At 41.9% G+C, this 18,955-nt stretch overlaps 1 protein-coding gene and 1 long non-coding RNA gene across 4 annotated transcripts in view; one reads left to right on the top strand and one right to left on the bottom strand.

Moving 5' to 3' along the window:
- The window catches only part of LOC142582439 (atrial natriuretic peptide receptor 1-like), a 279,999-nt gene that overhangs the window by 100,760 nt on the left and 160,284 nt on the right, over window positions 1-18,955 (bottom strand). The window lies entirely within an intron of this gene.
- On the top strand, window positions 6,478-7,755 carry LOC142582443 (uncharacterized). Of its 2 annotated transcripts, none has more exons than XR_012828437.1 (3): window positions 6,478-6,513; window positions 6,659-6,746; window positions 7,587-7,755. It is a non-coding gene; the product is annotated as an uncharacterized LOC142582443 (long non-coding RNA). The 2 variants fall into 2 exon arrangements; XR_012828438.1 differs by having other exon boundaries at window positions 6,659-6,751.

The raw sequence follows: 18,955 nt of genomic DNA, 5'->3' as shown, positions 1-18,955 counted from the left end.
AATGACTGAAAAAAAATGACGTCGTCTAAAATGTATCAATTTCTACCTTAGCGCGATGATCGATACGGTTTAAATTGTACTGCAGCGCTACAATATGAGGTCGTCGTCGAGTGTTGTATGATGGAAAATTTTATGAAATAGTGAGTCGGGAGACTCTGCTATGCTTAGCTAGTGTAACTAGTTCTGTATGTCAGCGCTCATTGAGTTTATACTCGCGGTACAACTTTAGTTTGAAAGGATGAAACGAACAGAATAGTTTGTACTGGTTCTAGTGTAGGGTTAAAGTTAACCTGACTAGGAGCCTGCATGGGACGTATTCCCGCTCACTTCTGGCACAGCCTAAAATTGTCCATGCCATGGTGCGCAATACGTTTGTTGCAGTAAGAGCTCAATAGGATGCAATATGATAAAGCATTAAAACGAATGTAGCAGCACACAGATGAAGCCTGAAGTGTTGGTGCATGCGCCACAGATTTATCGAGCCGTCACCACATAGAAAATGCGGTAGAACTAGGTACAGTTGCGGGCACTTTCACACATTTTATGGGTTCCAGGTGCAACTTGCCCTAAATGGTGGTAATACTTCTGAAATTACCCTTATTTGGCTCAAATATCGCTAATATGGGACCTAAAATATTGCAAGGCCCCAATTCAACATTTATTTGAGCATAGTTCAACAGCGCCACCAATATGTAACTACGGCGGTGGGTATTTTATTACCGTACATACACCGCAGCACATGCTCTTGGAGCTAGCGGGTATTGCCATCCCAATTCCTAATAACATCATTACTACATTAAACGTACCAAAACATTGCCAAAATATCCAAAGTACGCTCGGCCTGTGATCAATTATGGTAAAAAGTTCCGCTTACCTACAAAGATGCGAAAATATCCATCTTTTTCAAAGCAAGATGTGAGACCAGGTTGCTGTAGTTAACTTATGTAACTTGCATTTAATCGTGATATGAGAAAAAGCTGGAGCACTTGTGTCCCCTTCCGCATATTTGAAGGCGGTCTTTTTCTTAGTCTATAAACCAATAAACAGAACAATAAATTAGAAAGCCGGAATGCTTTGGCGTGGTTTCCGTGTAAGCTCGATGAACGGAGCGGTAAGCGGGGTGTGAACCACGGACTTTTACTCGCTCTCTGGAGAGTTCAGGACAGGGCGGTCATATCGCGGCTAATGCATTTCCCATGTAGCTATACTGTCGGGTCAAAGAACGTAGTGATCTAGAAGTTTTGCAAGACTGATCAATACGTAAGGCAGTTCCAGCGATCACTTTCATCTCGGCAAGAATGGAACTAACTGCTTAGCTACAACGCTCGGGTACGAACTTTAATGAACCGGGAACGTGCCTTAAACAGTACTTGCCGCACTATATAAGGATTTCGAGTTCACTTTCACTCTTCTGTAACGATGACAGAGTCCAAGTGACATATTCCTGGGTGCTGTTTCTGCAGTGAACTCAGTTGCACACCTGAAATGAGAAAGCTAGTTGTTATATTGGATAAAAGAGTAAGCTAATGAGTAGGGACCACCCATAGGAGTAACAGTGGACTCCACTTCCACTTTGTGCAAGCAATGGGCGTAGAAAGCAATATATGTGAATGAAATTTCCATGAATAGTCCTGAGTCTCGGTATTAAAGCGAACCCTCCTTTTCCTACCTTGCTCGAGTTTGGTGTGGTTTGGTGATGCTGGGCTTCTCGCCGAGATAGTTCAGCGTTCGCGCATTAGTGCGTGATGTTTTGACGTCAGAACGCATTTTAGATAACCTGCCACTAAAAAAAAAGGAACGTGTTGGATAGTTGGACTTGAACCAGGTGTGAAGACGAAGATCGGCATGCCAGCAAAGCCACGTTGCCATCGCTTGGCTCGTACCGAGTTCGCTCACTGGCAGCAGCCTACCTGCTGGTGCTGCGTTTGTCACTGCTGCCCTACGACCCGAATAACCTCCTTTTACACAGGGTAGTGGCCGATAATCTACCCTGAGATCGGGTCAAGATGATGAAAGGACGCGCACGGCGTCACTTGTGTAAAACCACTGTACGTGAGAGAAGAGTCACACGTTTGCAACGAAGTTCACGGTCAGCCAGGCGTCTCGCTGTCACGTGTGTGACAAACTGCGACGTGCCACCGTCCAAAACCCGCAGGAGACGATGACGTTACAACTATACAACACAATGAAAAAATATGACCAGCGCAGTTATGATGCAAGCTAGTGTAAGCCTCGCTTTTTACAATCATGTTCGAGGGCTGTCCTGCACAAACATTGCTTTCTATTCTTTTTGAAGACGGATGATAAGAGCGGTCGGAGCTGGTGACAGGACGACGGAAGTGCCAAAGAATGGTGCATTAATCTTGCTGTTAATGCACAAAGGTTCTCCCTAGAAGTTTCCACGCTAAGTCACCGATGACTCTACCAACATCTGCTATTGCTAAGCCCCCATTACCATTATTCCTGTCAAAGTACAGATGTCCTAACAAAAACTTGCCTCCTCTACGCATTAACTACACAAACTGTTAGGCAATGTCATGAGCGCGAAAGCTATTTTACAAGTGCACTAACACGATAAAAGAATATACTCGAATAATTACTACAGCAGGCAGAAATTGTACTGCATAAGTACGACTTATGGACAAGAGGGCCCATATAATGCCAACAGACAGCGAAGCCAAAGAAAAGATCGGGAAAATTAGCTTTCGTTAAAACTGAAATGTAGAAAATAATAAAGAAAGGGATATGAAAGTGGACGAAAAGATAATGTGTCAGAGCGTACATATTGCCGCCAGCGACACGTTATCTTTTCATCCACTTTCATTTCCCTATCTTTATTATTTTCTACATTTTAGTTTTAACCACAGCTAAGTTCCCCATGTTTTCCTTGGCTTCATTGTCTGTTGGTTCTATATGGTCATGATTAATGAAATCGAGCCCCTCGGTTCCCTACTTCACTCCTTTATGGACAAGTGGGTCGATATATGCAGCAAATAGATAAACATTAGCCACCCAGCATGGCGGCATCGGGGACTGACTGTCATCCAATGTATCCAATCATAACGCGTATACGTGCAGCCTCACGTGCGCCGCCCTCCACGCCAGAGCAGCCGCGGGATTCCGTATTCACTTCAACCAACAACGCTAGCTTAGTGGCTAAGGCGCTGCGCTGCTCAGTAATATAGGCAGCGGTTTAGATTACGGCCGCGGCGACCACATTCAGATAGGGGGACAATGCAAAAGCGTTCATGTATGGAGCGCTAGACGCAAGCTTAAGAACCCCAGATGGTCGAATTAAACCTGAAACCCTCCACTGCAACGTCTCTATTACCTCACTGCTCAGTTTGGGCGCGTTAACCGACACAATTTTCTATTTAGAACCACTAGGTTAGGCATGCGTGTAAATATAGTGATCGCAAGACGCACTTAGCTTGCCTGTATATAGTATCATGCTTAAGAGGAACTTTATGACGCTAAAACATGCACATGAATAATTGAACAATTTGAACAGTTACTATGGTTCATACTTTACCGACGAATAATAGGAAGCTTCGGACTTACAACACAGCCCACGTTCGTATGTAAAGCTGAGAAATGAAACGTTGTTGGCATATCGCGAGCCCGCAGTGTCAATAAAGGAGAACTCGCCCTTATAAAAATGAACGTTAACATTCTTTAGAACTCCTACCAACTTTCTATTAACTTTATTGACAGTCTATTAACATTTACATTCTAGTAACATTTGTTCATACACAGTCGAAAGACTTCCTTCTTACTTTTGTATAAAGAATATTTTCAATACACCGTTAACAGACTTTCTTCTTACTTTTGTATAAAGAATGTTTTAAATACACCGTTAAAAGACCTCCTTCTTACTTTTGTATAAAGAATATTTTCAATACACTGTTAACAGACTTTCTTCTTACTTTTGTATAAAGAATGTTTTAAATACACTGTTAATAGACTTCCTTTTTACTTTTGTATAAAGAATATATATTATACACTGTTAACAGACTTTCTTCTTACTTTTGTATAAAGAATGTTTTAAATACACTGTTAATAGACTTCCTTCTTACTTTTGTATAAAGAATATATATAATACACCGTAAAAGACTTCCTTCTTACTTTTGCACATAGAATATTTTAAGGTCCCCATCAACATGTATTTTTCTCACTTTTATCTCTATAACCACTTCAGTACTGCGTCAGAAGGCTCGTTACTTTTGTGTAAAGAATGTTGTACTATACATCATCGAACTATATTTTTTTGTTTGAAGGACATGTATCCTCAGTACGTCCACAGCTCGTACTGTTTGCCAAAAAATATTTAGGATGGGAAGTAACTTGAGAGCTTTTATAAATTTTTCTAACACACATTAATGCCGATATATGACATACTCAGGAGTCAAGCTCTTTGTTTTAAATCATAGTCCCAATGCAAATCGGTAGCCAATTGTTGACGGAGTGCTCCTAAAATGTTTAAAGAAATATGTTCGTAAATTGTTAGAACTAATCTTTTAGACGATCTACTGGACTACGTGAGCGTGCGGTGACGTCAGCACACTCCGAGAAAATTTGCTTGCGCTACACCACCTGACCGGTGTGATAGCGGACTACTGTGCACGCCGCACACCAGTTGCAGAGCTTTATCCCGACCTTGGGGCTGGTTAATTAAAGGCCGATTTACGCTTGAGCCGTGACGCGTGCGGTCGTGCAGAAAACTGTGCATTTCGCCCGCTGGTTCACACATTTTGGCATACACTGGGCTCGCACATGCAGTGTAAACCGAAGTGTGTGTACCAGTCTACGAAATGTGCAAATTTTCACCCGACCACATGCCTGCGGGCAGGCGGGTGGTGTGGTGTAAGGCTCGAGCGTAAATTTGCCCTTACCACGCACTGCTATTGCAATGCCACCAATTAGCTTTGCAACGAGATAATTAGGTCAGTGCAATCTGCGATATAAATAGTACGCCCTAAGCTGGAACGTGTCAGCATAGTAGCGTCATGATATTTGTTAAAAAGAAGAAAAAGAGCCGAAACTCAGGGTAACACGGCGCTGGAACGTTGCCGCTCAAATGTCCAAAAGGCTGCAAAATACAGCTACTGCTGAGTGAGAGCGGGTATTGACCTGAGAAGCGCACAGGTCGAATAGAAAGAAAAGCTGAACTCTGTGCAAGCAACACTTTTCTGTGAAAAAATAAAAAAATTACCCTTACAGTGTAAAAAATTTAGCTTTCTACGCGTTCCTATTCGCACGCTTTCGTCCCTGCCTCCTACCGACGGCTTCTGCACATTAAAGGAAATAGGACCTTGCATCAAAGTGAAGGCAAAGTAACTATGTCAACTGATGTGCTTTATGGCGATGGTAGCTTGCTGTGTGTGAAAACAGATCGAAAAGAAATAATTATGCACTCTTAAGATTCAGTGATCTTGCTTCACAACACGGCGACAAAATTTTGAGCTCCGACAAGGGGTCATCATGACATCCGTAATAATGGCATTCCGTATACCAACAGCCAGGATATCAAAGGCCATGCTTTTGCCGTGCTTCGGGCGTCTGAAAACTGCTGACGTCATAGCCGCCACGGTTCGGACATGTATTTGACTATAAAAATAGTACTACAATGTGCTTCACCGCTGGGCGCCAGGGAGCAATGTTTTGTCTTTGAAAGCAGCAAGTGCTAAAGGATGCTCTAGCGCAAAATAGAATATCCACATAATTTACCCAATATGATTTTATTTTTCTATGTATACTACATTTCGAGAAAAAAGTCGGTTTTCAGAGCAATAATTGTTTCGAAAGATAAAACTATACAGCCCCTAATGCCCAACAAAATTGAGCCGGCTGCCTTCTCAGTTTTTTTTTTTTTTCAACCTCGGCCATGAGGTGCATTCCTCCCTCTAAGTGCAGTTCCCAGAAAGGGGTGCGTACACAAAGGCCGGCCACAGCTTTCACCAAGAGGCGAGGAATGTCTAGGTGTGAGTCAACCATCGCAAGGTAGCGGGGGAGGGGGGGGGGCATGTTTCGGCTTACAGAGGGGCTTTAGTTCCGCGGCGGTCAATGCGAAGCAGGTGGATGGAAAGAATGTCACATGCCTCCCCGCGCATGCGCACAAATTTGACAGTTGGCCGAGTCGAGGCAAAGAGGGAGACCATCACAATCGCCATCAGTTCCTTTGCGACGCCAGCATGGTACGGTCGCAGCGATGTAGGTGTTACGTGGCGTATTGTAGCAGCAATCTAGCTGTTTTTGCTGCTATTTATGCTTATGCTGTGTTGTAGCTAATTCATCGATGCAAGCCAACCAGCAAGGTGTTTGCGAAGCCCACGGTGCTTTCTTCGTTCCGTGATGTGAGCGTTTCTGGAACTTCTCTGCCAGCTGCGATGCAGTGTCGTGTGAAGTGATTTAATATTGGCACTGTCCGTGTTTTAAACTGCACAAATAGCGAACAGCTGTTCCTCAAGACTGCTATGTGCCGAAGTTTTCTCTATCTCCAAATTATAATAAAAGGTATGTTCTTTTTCATCATTTTTCATAAACATATTATTTTGATGTTATTTTATTTCAGTTTCTTATGCCGCATTTTGGCAGGTTATTATAGCGCGAACTGTAACGACGTGAAATGTTCTAAGAACGATTTTCTTACCTTTTTCAGCTGCCCCGCGTCATGGGGTTCGCTTGAAGTTGCTATAAACACGAAGCGTACAAATACTTCGTTTTCACAGCGTTCGCAATGACCTAAGGTCTGGTAAATATTGTCTGATCATGAACTCATTCTTTGCTCTTTCCTACTCTGGCTGCACAGGATGAGAAACAGTAAAATATTTAGCGTATAGCTTCACGGTTCACAATTACATATTTTTCAGCGAACCGGTTCACAATGACATAGGTTGCACTGGATAGACAAGTGCGAATGTGAAAGAAAATCATTCGCACCTGTTTAACCACTGCAACCTATGTCATTGTGAACCGGTATTTTTTGACACTGATATTTTGTTTTCGAGAAAAATAAACGAACACGTCAAATTACAGAAGCGTTCCGTATAATAAGGCGTGCTTAAAAATGCATCAGTCAGCCATTGCTTGCTATCACTGACAAAGCATTTGTATTCTTGTATACTGCTTGAAGCTCTGTAATCTGCTTATATAAAGATGGATGACACGTTTTGCACATGCTCGGTGCAGCTAGCTGGCGCTGTTACTTTCATTCCTTCCAAAAATAAGCAGCTTTGAGTAAGCGCTCGCGTGACCACCTTCTCTGCGTCCGTGTCTATTGTGCGTGCTACAAATTTCACCATGAATAAACCATGTAATTAACTTTTTTAGTGAGTAACTCATTTATGCAGTTAATTGGTAGAGAAACCCATTTAGTACACTTTCCTAATATTAATAACACGTAGTAAATACAAGGCAGCAAAGGATGTGCACTGAATAATGTGCCCCATCCTTGCCATCTCCTCTGCAAGTAAACAGGGATGACGGTTACAATTTTATCATTCATGTGAACCTTAAAAAGCTGTTCTATGTATGTGATATGCTAACCTGAACATGATGTTAACACTGACCATCTTGTTTCTGTGCAGGGTTGGTTCATTCTGCAAGCATTCTGAGACATCAGCTTGCATAATCGATGCTTGCTAGAGATTATGCGACAGCTGCCATGCCGTAATCAACTAAGTCATTATTCATTTATTTTTTCTTTTAATTTCTCTACTACTTCTCTCACAATTCTGTGTAAATATTTTTGTGGGAATAAACTTCTTTCAGTGCAAACTTGCATTTGTTTTCCATTTACGTGCACCTTCTAGGGTGCATACTGCCTTTTACCAACATGTTCACACATACTGACAAATGTTCACACTATGCTACTAGGTCGTATGTGGGACAAATGTTACTAGGGGAATAGTAAGACGTCAATAGCAAGTACATAAGCACATGTAAGTAAAATATTGCCAGAGTGTTACTAAAGAGCCTAAAGACTTGTGTTGGTTGACGGTTAGTACAATGTTTACAGACCATCTATGAACATGCTTCAGTTGAAGTACGGTAGCCAATTCTTGATAGGATCCAATTCTTGATAGGATGTTACTAGGGTGTATAAAGACAAATGTTAATAGGTGATTGGTAGGAAGTTGGCAGAACGTTTACAAACATTGTTCAATTGGAAGAATGTTAATATGGCGTATAAAGAAAGCTTGTTAATAGGGGATTGGTAGGAAGTCAACAGAAAATATATGAACATTTTTCTTTTGAAAGAATGTTAATACGGTGTATAAAGAAAGCTTGTTAATAGGGGGTTGGTAGGAAGTTAACAGAAAATATATGAACATTTCTCTTTTGAAAGAATGTTACTAGGGTGTATAAAGACAAATGTTCATAGGAAATTGGTAGGAAGTTTAAAGACATCCTATGAACATGTTTCTATTGAAAGTTGGTGGCCAATTGTTTCTAGGATGTTACTAGAGCGTTGTTAGGATGTATAAAGACAGCTGGTAGGATTTCAATTGACTGTTGGTAGGTTCTAGTAACAATAGTCTATAGACTGTCTAAAAAATGTTGCTAGAAATTTTTATAAGGGCGTGTACTTCCAAAGCATTTGCATTTTGAGCACTGCTACTACACCTGGTACAAGCGAGCCCACGTGCAGCCCGTCAACAAGTCAACGATGACGAGTTTCGTTTTGAACTTCTAATTTGCATATCGTAAGAGCACATTTAAACTTTTCTTGCATTCACAGTGAAGCAATATTGCCAGGAGATATATCGGCTAGTTGGTGATCGTAGGTGACACGCATGCAGAGGGCATATTCGGTGAGGAGAATATTATGCCGATAAATTTGGTTTTCTCGGTGCTAAGTAAACCAAGGCATATTTTATGTTGTCAGATGCATTGCACCCAAAAAAAGAAAAGAAAATACAGAAAATTGTATTATATACCTCGAAGCCTATGAGTTAAGTTGTCCCGGCCTTATTTCGCGACATGCATTTAACAACTTTGTATACTGCTAAATTGGCTGGTTTGGGTGTAACATAATACACGTCAAACATTATAAAAATCCGTTAGTTTGCCGCTAAAATCCTGATAAAAAACCTGCTGGGTCTTTTAAGTCTTTGTTGCACTTTCACTCTTACTACATCCATTTCGTTTGTAAAACACGTCGAAATTTAGACAGATAACTATACATCCTGGAACAACCAGATGGCGTACATTCATGAGAAATTGACAAGTATCGTTCGTAGCTTCTACAATCTGAAAATATATTTTGTTAGCATAAAAGCTGGCGTACAGTATGCTGCAATATGTACACTGCCGTTTCTCTGTTTACATATTTCTATAGAAAACCATAAATATTTTATTGCACATGAAAAATCGAACAACTCGTACTTTGGAATAGAGAGCAAGAACGAGGCTGAAAGTCTTTTGTGCCCTCAGGTTTGTTTTCTTCTGACTTGTTGAAATAAATAGTTCTTTCAAATTCATTTCCCCAAAATAACACTCGAGTTACTGATATCAAAATGTTGCTTTTAGACATGTTCCACATAATGTTCTCCCCACAGTGCGGACTCCCTGCGCGATGGCTATTCCAACGTTGCATACACCAATTATTTTTTTAACGAGTACTGAAATTATATTCCGTGACTGATGTGAAATAAATTGCGTGGCGTTGCACTCAGCATTTAATTGTTTAATATGCTTATAGCGCTATAGTATTTTTGTTTAATCTTAAGGGGCCTGCACTTCTCATCATCATCATCATCATCATCATCAGCCTGGTTACGCCCACTGCAGGGCAAAGGCCTCTCCCATACTTCTCCAACAACCCCGGTCATGTACTGATTGTGGCCATGCCGTCCCTGCAAACTTCTTAATCTCATCCGCCCACCTAACTTTCTGCCGCCCCCTGCTACGCTTCCCTTCCCTTGGGATCCAGTCCGTAACCCTTAATGACCATCGGTTATCTTCCCTCCTCATTACATGTCCTGCCCATGCCCATTTCTTTTTCTTGATTTCAACTAAGATGTCATTAACTCGCGTTTGTTCCCTCACCCAGTCTGCTCTTTTCTTATCCCTTAACGTTACACCTATCATTCTTCTTTCCATAGCTCGTTGTGTCGTCCTCAATTTGAGTAGAACCCTTTTCGTAAGCCTCCAGGTTTCTGCCCCGTAGGTGAGTACTGGTAAGACACAGCTATTATATACTTTCCTCTTGAGGGATAACGGCAACCTGCTGTTCATGATTTGGGAATGCCTGCCAAACGCACTCCAGCCCATTCTTATTCTTCTGATTATTTCCGTCTCATGATCAGGATCCGCCGTCACTACCTGCCCTAAGTAGATGTATTCCCTTACGACTTCTCATAAGCTGTTTAAGTATTCTCCACCCATTCTGTTGGTATATAATTCATGACTAAAGGGAATAGAATTGTGAGGTGCTGTAACTCAGCGTTGAATTGCGTTAACCAATGTAATGAGCTATTGTAACTTGTACAACCTCAAAGACTGGGTGCTTCTGATGCGGCAGTTATTCGTTGTGCCCCAGTTATTCTTGTACAGTCTACCGATTATTTAACAGTACCACGCGAGCAGTCATGCATGGATGGATGGATGGATGCTGTGAGCGTCTTGTTCGTCTCTTGCTGGTTTCTCTTGCTCGTGATGACCTGACACTTCGCGCCGTTACAAGGCGCTGACCGGCTGGTGAGCCAACCTTGCCTTGGTAAGCCAACCTTTGCCAGTAGCGCTCGCGCGCTACTGGCAAACAAGTGGCCGACCCTACATTTCATGAATGATTTGAAAGAAATTGCGTGGCGCTGCACTCAGTGAAGTAATGCGTTAATATGCGTAATGCGCTGTTGTAGGTAGGTTGATAATATGGTAAGCGTATTCTCGCTGTCTCAGTTATGTCTCAGGTTTTTTTTACGTTATGTGCATATTCGGAGTCAGCTCATTATTGCTGCTGGGCTACCGGGCTACCTACCAACCAGCTTGGGGCTAGGTGTGCTCGTCAGTCGCAATTGTAAAGTTTCCGATTGAATTAGAAATTGCCATTATATGCCTTCTGAAATTGGACATCTTAAACGCCGCTTGCTATTCTCGCAGTATTCTCGCCATACCATTGCACCAAGCCCAACGATACGAGCATTTTCCCTCTCCCATTTTAAATCGCCATTTCTTTGAAGCCAGAACAATGGCGTGTTCACAATGAGTTGGCTGATTACACTTTCTTGTCGCATTTTTTTAAAGTACGGACAGAAGTAGCAAAAGAAATAGAGAACAAAGGGTAAGCAGACCAATTTACTTCACCGCCCCGCCAGCTGTCGTATAAGCCGTCGACGAAGCTTACTGAAAGGGGGACCGGGAGGTCTCGCCGTTGAGCCGCGAGTGTTAATCGAAATTTTCTTCCCAAGACGTTCGGCAAACTTAATGACAGCCAAGCCCTTGCCCAGGGGCACCGTCAAATTTCGCTGTCACCGCAATTTCGCCTTCGCAAGACAGGCGTCAGACAGAAAAAGTCATTACGCGTGACTTCATTACAGGACAGGAGGACGAAGCTGTATGGGCGTTCTGCAGATGGCAAGAACATCGCCATCTTAAGTGACGTCAGTTCAAGTGGAAATATTAGTGGAAGAAAGGGTGCAGAGGAGAAATATGTGTTCGTCTGACGACACGCGTAAAAAAGTTGCCCTTTAAAAGAACTCGCGTTTTTGCGAGAAGTAAACAAGCACCACTTGATTCTCAGACAGAATAGTCGTGTGGCGTTCGATTGTTCGCGGAAATAATTGGCCCCGATGTCCTACAAATTTAAAGTTTGAGAAACTTGAAAGCTATCCTTCAATTGGTTTTGTGTTGTTAGAAAACTTCATTTTGCATGTAAATGCAGTGACAAAGTTACAGCTTTAGGCGGCCTGCTACAGTCGCGCTTAAGATTTTGATATTTAAAAGTTATTGGGAGTTCCTTACTTACCGAAAAAGGATCAACATCATGAAGCGATGACGCCTGATAGACGCTATTTATCCCTGTATAATGAAGTCTAAGAATGCCGTAGTTGAGCATGTGCCTTGAATTACATAAAATATAAAGATATTGATAAATTATTCAGTACAAGCAATACATACAGACAATACGATACTCCAATACATTATACAGAACAAAATGCGGGAACGTTGGTCCTCACGCACAACGTACACTTATATGCATATATTAGGCAGATGTTACATACTTTTTTGTGCATCTACTTATTTTTGTGCTATCTTTTAAAGAAAATACACGTGTCAAACGTTAAACATCGTATGCGCGCCTGTCCTCTCATAATGTGTCATTTCCTAATTGTGTACACATGCTACTAATAAAACAGTGTTGTTATGGAGTTTACAATTACAGTGTCGAACGTGCAAGTGGCAGTAAGCATGAAAACAAGAAAAGCAACCAGATAGACTATACCGGCAAATTTTGAGTCGGCGTGGCTAAATTCATAAAATCATAAAGTGTGCCGAGTTTCATGTAAATATTTATCACGTCATGAGGTAGTGGACAATATGATCAACACTTTCGTTTGGTTACTTGCAAAATAGAAACGCCACGTCAAGATCTGCTTTTGAATAACAAAAGTGGGCCTAAGCACACTGCTGGTTAAATATTCAGCAGCTTGCAATACAAGAACTTGCACAGCTGTCGGCTTCTTGCTGGCTCCCACCTACGAAACTACAAAATTAAAACAAAACGATTTGTGAACTATCTGCGTCAACCAGGAGGAATCGAAACTTCTTTCAAGTTTTCCCGCCAGTGCATTTGAAATGCTCTTTCATTCGCAAGAAAATAGAAAGAGAGAGAGAGAGCGAGGAAGGGGACCAGAATGTCAACGCCTATTCGAGAAGTGGGCGTGAAAAAATGACGAGTGGAGCCCTCCCACTTATATTTTCGACACTGACAGCTCCACCATGAAATTCTGCATTTCGACAGCCTTTGCAAACAAGGAAGCAGCGCAGCTCAATCTCAGCAAATGCGCCGAAAACTTTGCGGCTCGGCGGCGCCTTTCCTCAGTCGACGGCTTCAAGCGCAGCTGATTACTTATTTAGGCTAGTGCTACTCGGCATGCATTCAGGCGGTCCTCTGCGTATGGCTTTGTGCTTATAATTTTATTTTTTTATGTTCAATATCTACGCAAACACCCACACAAAGGCATTGTTTCTAAGTTGGAGTATACTAGAGCAGAGGCCGTGAAGGAAAAAAAAAAGATGTTGGGATGGAACCACAGGAAAATTCACGTGAACAATTTACCTCGGGTTTTCGTTTATTTGTATTGTGACAGCAACCATGTGAACACTACAGGCGAATTTCTGCTGTCATTTTCGTCGGTGTCGCCACCTTGAGGTTCTGTCGCAATCCAAGTGCGATAAGGTCATACCGCAAACCACGCGCCTTATGCTGTGCGTGCGAGCGAATGCATGAAAGGGCAAGCCTAGAAGGATGGTGGCTTGATGCGCGCCGTCCTCCCGAGCGTTCAGTAAGAGCACGCAAGGGAGGAGGGGGAGGGAGGGACTTGAACACGCGGTCACATGATCAAGCGCGTACTATAGGAGGACCGGTGAGCGCGCCTTTTCTCCTCTAGTCCGGCCGCCGCTGGGCATGGCTGCATACGTTATGGTCGTAAACGCGGCTCGCGAGCCCTATCTTGGATATAACCTGCGGTAGATGCAATAGTTATAGGGAGCCAAGATGGCTGATCGCTTCATGTGCACAGTCACCTGCCCTGTAGTGTTTGAGGACGCGTAATCTCAAGTTTCGGAGACGCGTTGAAGCAAGAGGAAGCACGAAAAAGTGCTCGATCCACGAGGCTTCGTCGTGCCAGTGTCGCGACAGCGGTCAACCAGTGATATCTGGTAATGTTTATCTGTGCGCGTATGGCACCATGCTTGTTAATTTAATTGGTAAATGAATGCCTATACTGCAATTTGTAAGGCCGATAAAACTGCGTACCTTACTTCATGTAGTTGTCCAATTATTTGCTATCAACAAAACTTGTTGATAGCAAATAATTGATTTTGCAAATAATAATAAAAAGATAATTGAGTTGTTGATTTTGGACGAAACTGCATTTTTTTTATTACAAGCAAGTTTTGAAAAATTGCTTTTGACAGATTGCGTTGTTCAACATATTTAGACAAATTTCTGTAAGAGACAGACATTATCCTCATGTTAGATCCCAATGTTATTGTAACTGATTAAACCATTTACTAAATGACATTTTAATATGAATAACAGCGAACATATTCTAATAGCGAAATTAAAGCCAAGCAGTAGAGAAGTCATATTTGTTTAGCAGAAATCCTAAGATTAGCCCTACTTTTCACATCTCAGTCTCAGAATACTTTAACGCATGGCCACACTAGCAGTAGAAACACATGCCGTACGCCACCGGTGGCGGAAAACGCCGAAATTGGCACGACCACAATTCCGTGAGTCTTTGTCGCTGCGGCAAAGCCCTCGGTAGATTCGCTCTACAGAGGAATCGCTGAGACAGTCATAAGCAATGCTGAGAGAGGGTGGTATGTCCCTTGAATTGGCCCACATGAATGGATCTACCGCGCTTCATTGGTCTCGCCAATCAGTGGCGTCCGGCATGCTGCAAAAAGAAATCCAAAATACGGCCATTCACTTTTATACAGAACAACGGAGCGCGGTTTGCCTATTTTCTCAGGCGCGCTTTCTATCGCTTGCGCTATGCCGCATGCGTTCTTCCCGCCAGTGTTAACTTTTTCCCAAAAGCGTCTTCTTAGACATTAGAGAATATCGCAACTGGAACTCACACCTATTTTTTGGTAGATTTTGGAAGATGGACATTATAAAAGTGATGCAAGTCTAAGGGTTTCTATTAATCAAAGAAGGATTCACTACTGTTCGATTTCATTCTTTAATTATTTTATTTATTACGTACTGCTAGCCTTATATGTAAGGCTGTAGCAGGGTCGGAACACACGTACAGTTATAACGGTGGCTTCAAGCATAGAGAAGTTTGTGTTAGTAAGAATGCAAAATATTGTGGAGAAAGATTGAGGGTGATAAAGACACTTTCATGCAAGTCAGGTCAATGCAAACGATTTGCATGCACAAAGATACTGGAAATTTTGAGTAAACACTTGAAAATGTTATTGTAAAAGAAGAAAAAAGAACAGCTTGACACAATCTGTCATTGACATGAGAAACACACACCGATATATTCATTTCATTTTTTATCTGAGGCAGTAGGGAAATCAATTAGTTAGCTTTGAGATAAACATATCAGTTGACCGATACTACTTGCGACGTGTTCACGTAGTGCATTCCACTCTTATTGTCTGTGGGAAAAACAGAGATTTAAATCTATCACTGTGAAAGCTGTATTCTTTTAAGTGCTTGCTATGTTTTGTTCTAGTGGATCTGGTGTCTGAGAACAATAGCAATGGGTGGCCATTTGCATTTACTTCATTATTTAAAACTGGAACAGGAACTTGAGATGTAGAAGCTTTGCACGTAGGCTTAATGTGAAAAGACCTGCTCTCGGGTCAGTAGGCGAATCACAACTTCTATACTTGTTGCACACAAATCTAACTCCTTTCTTTCGTACTGCTTCAAATTTATCAATACATTTCTTCGTGTGCGGAAACCAACTTATAATGCTATATTCAGGAACTGTATATGGTAATATATATGCTATTAGTTTTATACTTGCTGAATCAGTCTGAATTGAGCGTTTCAGTGAGCAAAGAGCAGAAAAGGCCTTACATAAAATTGTTTGCTACATGTTTATTCCATTATTACCCCTAGGTATTTGTGGTGGTCAGTGAATTTTAATGGTTCTTCATCTATGACATAGGTGTACGTTAGAGGTTTCTTCTTTCTTAGTATTGCATACAGACAGATTTATCGAGATTAATATTCATCTGCCATGATCGGAACCATTTAGCAACGTTTCAGAACAACGTGGTCTGCAGTGGACGAGACTCAAATTTCGGAGTTGCAACACGCAAACTACTAGGAATAAATAAAAAGGTAATTAGCTATCTAGGTACTAACCATCTGGATATTTCAGTTTGTAATATGCGAGTAATATCTACCTCTTCATGCAATTCACCTGAAACAGATGTAACGTATCATGTGCGCCATGCGATATATCATTTATTCCGTTAAAGACTGTCGTTCCTGTTTTGATACTAAGTGTCGCGCATGGCTTCGGTAACTAAATTATATCAGCCTTCAATAAATACCCATGCAACTTAGTGCTAGCACTTAAACTATATATATTGTTTGAGATGCATTTTATTTTACTAACTGTACGGAAGGAAACATTGGTGCCTCTTAGACAATGGCAGCTGCTCCATTTTTCTTAATTTATATTTGAGAAAGCAGTTCCCATCACCCCTCCCCCTCAACAAAAGGTGCCGCACCAGGAGTAGCGAAAATACTAAAGTGACAGCAGTTCTCAAGTTCACATACACACAACAGAACAACTGTTTCTGAGTTTCTGAGCAATTCACAATCGCCAGATGCACTTGCTCTGCTGCCGACCTGAAAATGAAATTCATATTCCACGGTAACATCACCTGTGAAATCAAACCGTCGTATTCTGGTTTCGGGGCAAATTATAAATATGGTGAGTGCCCATCTTGAACAACAGTAGGATGTCTATATATATCAACGCATGCAATGAAAGCACGTCGATTTTGTTGAAGTTATCGAAACGTGGCGCCATATACTGCATGCCAATGGCACCGTGCTTCAGTATCTACCATGACGCTTTCATAAATCATAATATGGGATGGTCGCACTCCTGGTTGGGGCTGATGACTAACACGAAGTCAGCTGTTTGAATGTAGACCGCGGCAAAGGAACACTTCTACCCGCACACATGAACAAAATTTACTTCTGATCTGGAAAGTAGACTTAAAGATAAAAAAAAATTCAGGAAGTATCTATATTTGGCGCTTTCTAAATTATTCGCAATGTGAGGCAAGAAAGTAATGCAACAATTCGAACGCCGCGTACTTTTTTTTTACGGTAGCTGGAATGGAATAAATATATACTAGATTTCTCAATATCTCTTGGGCTGCATATTTCCCTGAACCTGTCATTCATACTACCTTTATCGTCGGAAATTAACAATGCCAGGTGGCAATATTACGTGTGAATACGACTGCGCAATAGCTAGCCTCGGCTGCCGTTCGCAAAAATGAAAACGGGACGAGTTGACTGCAGGCATACGTGTTTATAGTTAGTGTTCATTGCCCTATGCCACTGAAGCCAACCTCGTTTCTTTCTTTTTTTCATCGTGTGGGCGCTCATTATTTGTTAAAACTTCCAGATAGCGCGTCACCTAAACTAGACTGAAGCGAAATAAATATTTAGAATGGCAGCTTCAGCGTGCAGAAAACTCTGCTCTGTAAAGTCACACAGGATTTGCGAAATTTCACTTCGACAATCTGTTATGTTTTTTCTTTTTTTCATGCGAGGAATAGGTACTATACCGTTAAGCCTATAGCGCGAAATCGCCGTTCTCAGGAACTCCACGCCAACGTGCCCATCGACAAATTCCGTACGGGAAATAATCATATATATTATAAGCGGGCAAACGCATATGCTCAATCTGAGGCACTTTTGAAACACTTCAGTTTTCATAATGAAAAGAAATTAGGACTTCCGTGTTTCCCGCCCATGAAGAAAAAAACAACAGTAAGCGTGAACTGCTCACTGCGTACACGTAACAGGAATCTCTCCTGGTTCATCTCCCTGCCTTCCCCACTACATTTCGTTTTCTCTCTTTCTTTGGCATATCTGGGAGCTTTGGTAATACTGGGAAACAAAGTTAACTCTGATTTGGGGTTCAAAGAATATGTACTTTCAAACAAAGCATAAGCAAATGTGTGCGTCAGTCCCATTGCATATTTATCAACTAGAAAAGAAAAAAAAGCTTGAGAAGTTGGAATAGTTGGGAAAGAGCTGTAGGCGACCATATACTTATTCAAGCGCATTACATATGAAGGCGTGAATGGAATGACCAGTCTGTATTCCGACACACAATCGCTTTTCCTGAGTATGAAGAAGGCAAGACCTACTCGTGAAAATATTCAGCGCATCAACAAACATCAGCTGCATGATTTTATAGAAGTGCAGAATATTGTAGGTACGGCTTATGGATATTTACACTGAAGGAGATGGCACGCCTTGCTTAGTAACTATTGATATTGCCTTGCTTAGTAACTCAGGGGAACAATTGCAAGGCATGCTCACTGACCTGGAGAGACAAAGCAGAAGGGTGGGTCTAAAAATTAATCTACAGAAAACTAATGTTTAACAGTCTCGGAAGAGAACAGCAGTTTACCATAGGTAGCGAGGCATTGGAAGTAGTAAGGGAATACATCTACTTAGGGCAGGTAGTGACCGTGGATCCGGATCATCAGACTGAAATAATCAGAAGAATAAGAATGGGGTGTGGGTTGCGTTTGGCAGGCATTTTCAGATCATGAACAGCAGGTTGCCATCATCCCTCAAGAGAAAAGTGTATAACAGTTGTGTCTTACCAGTGCTCACGTACATGGCAGAAACCTGAAGGCTTAAGAAAAGGGTTCTACTTAAATTGAGGACGACGCAAAGAGCTATGGAAAGAAGAATGATGGGTGTAACGTTAAGGGATAAGAAAAGAGCAGATTGGGTGAAGGAACAAACGCGAGTCATTGACATCTCCGTTTAAATCAAGAAAAAGAAATGGGCATGGGCAGGACACGTAATGAGGAAGGAAGATAACCGATGGTCATTAAGGGTTACGGACTGGATTCCAAGGGAAGGGAAGCGCAGCAGGGGGTCGCAGAAAGTTAGGTGGGCGGATGAGATTAAGAAGTTTCCAGGGACGACATGGCCACAATTCGTACATGACCGGGGTAGTTGGAGAAGTATAGGAGAGGCCTTTGCCCTGCAGTG

This window comes from Dermacentor variabilis, chromosome 5, assembly GCF_050947875.1.
Source record: "Dermacentor variabilis isolate Ectoservices chromosome 5, ASM5094787v1, whole genome shotgun sequence".
Classification (NCBI taxonomy): Eukaryota; Metazoa; Arthropoda; class Arachnida; order Ixodida; family Ixodidae; genus Dermacentor; species Dermacentor variabilis.
Note: the sequence above shows the minus strand (reverse complement) of the source record. Positions and strands in the feature narration are given on the sequence as shown.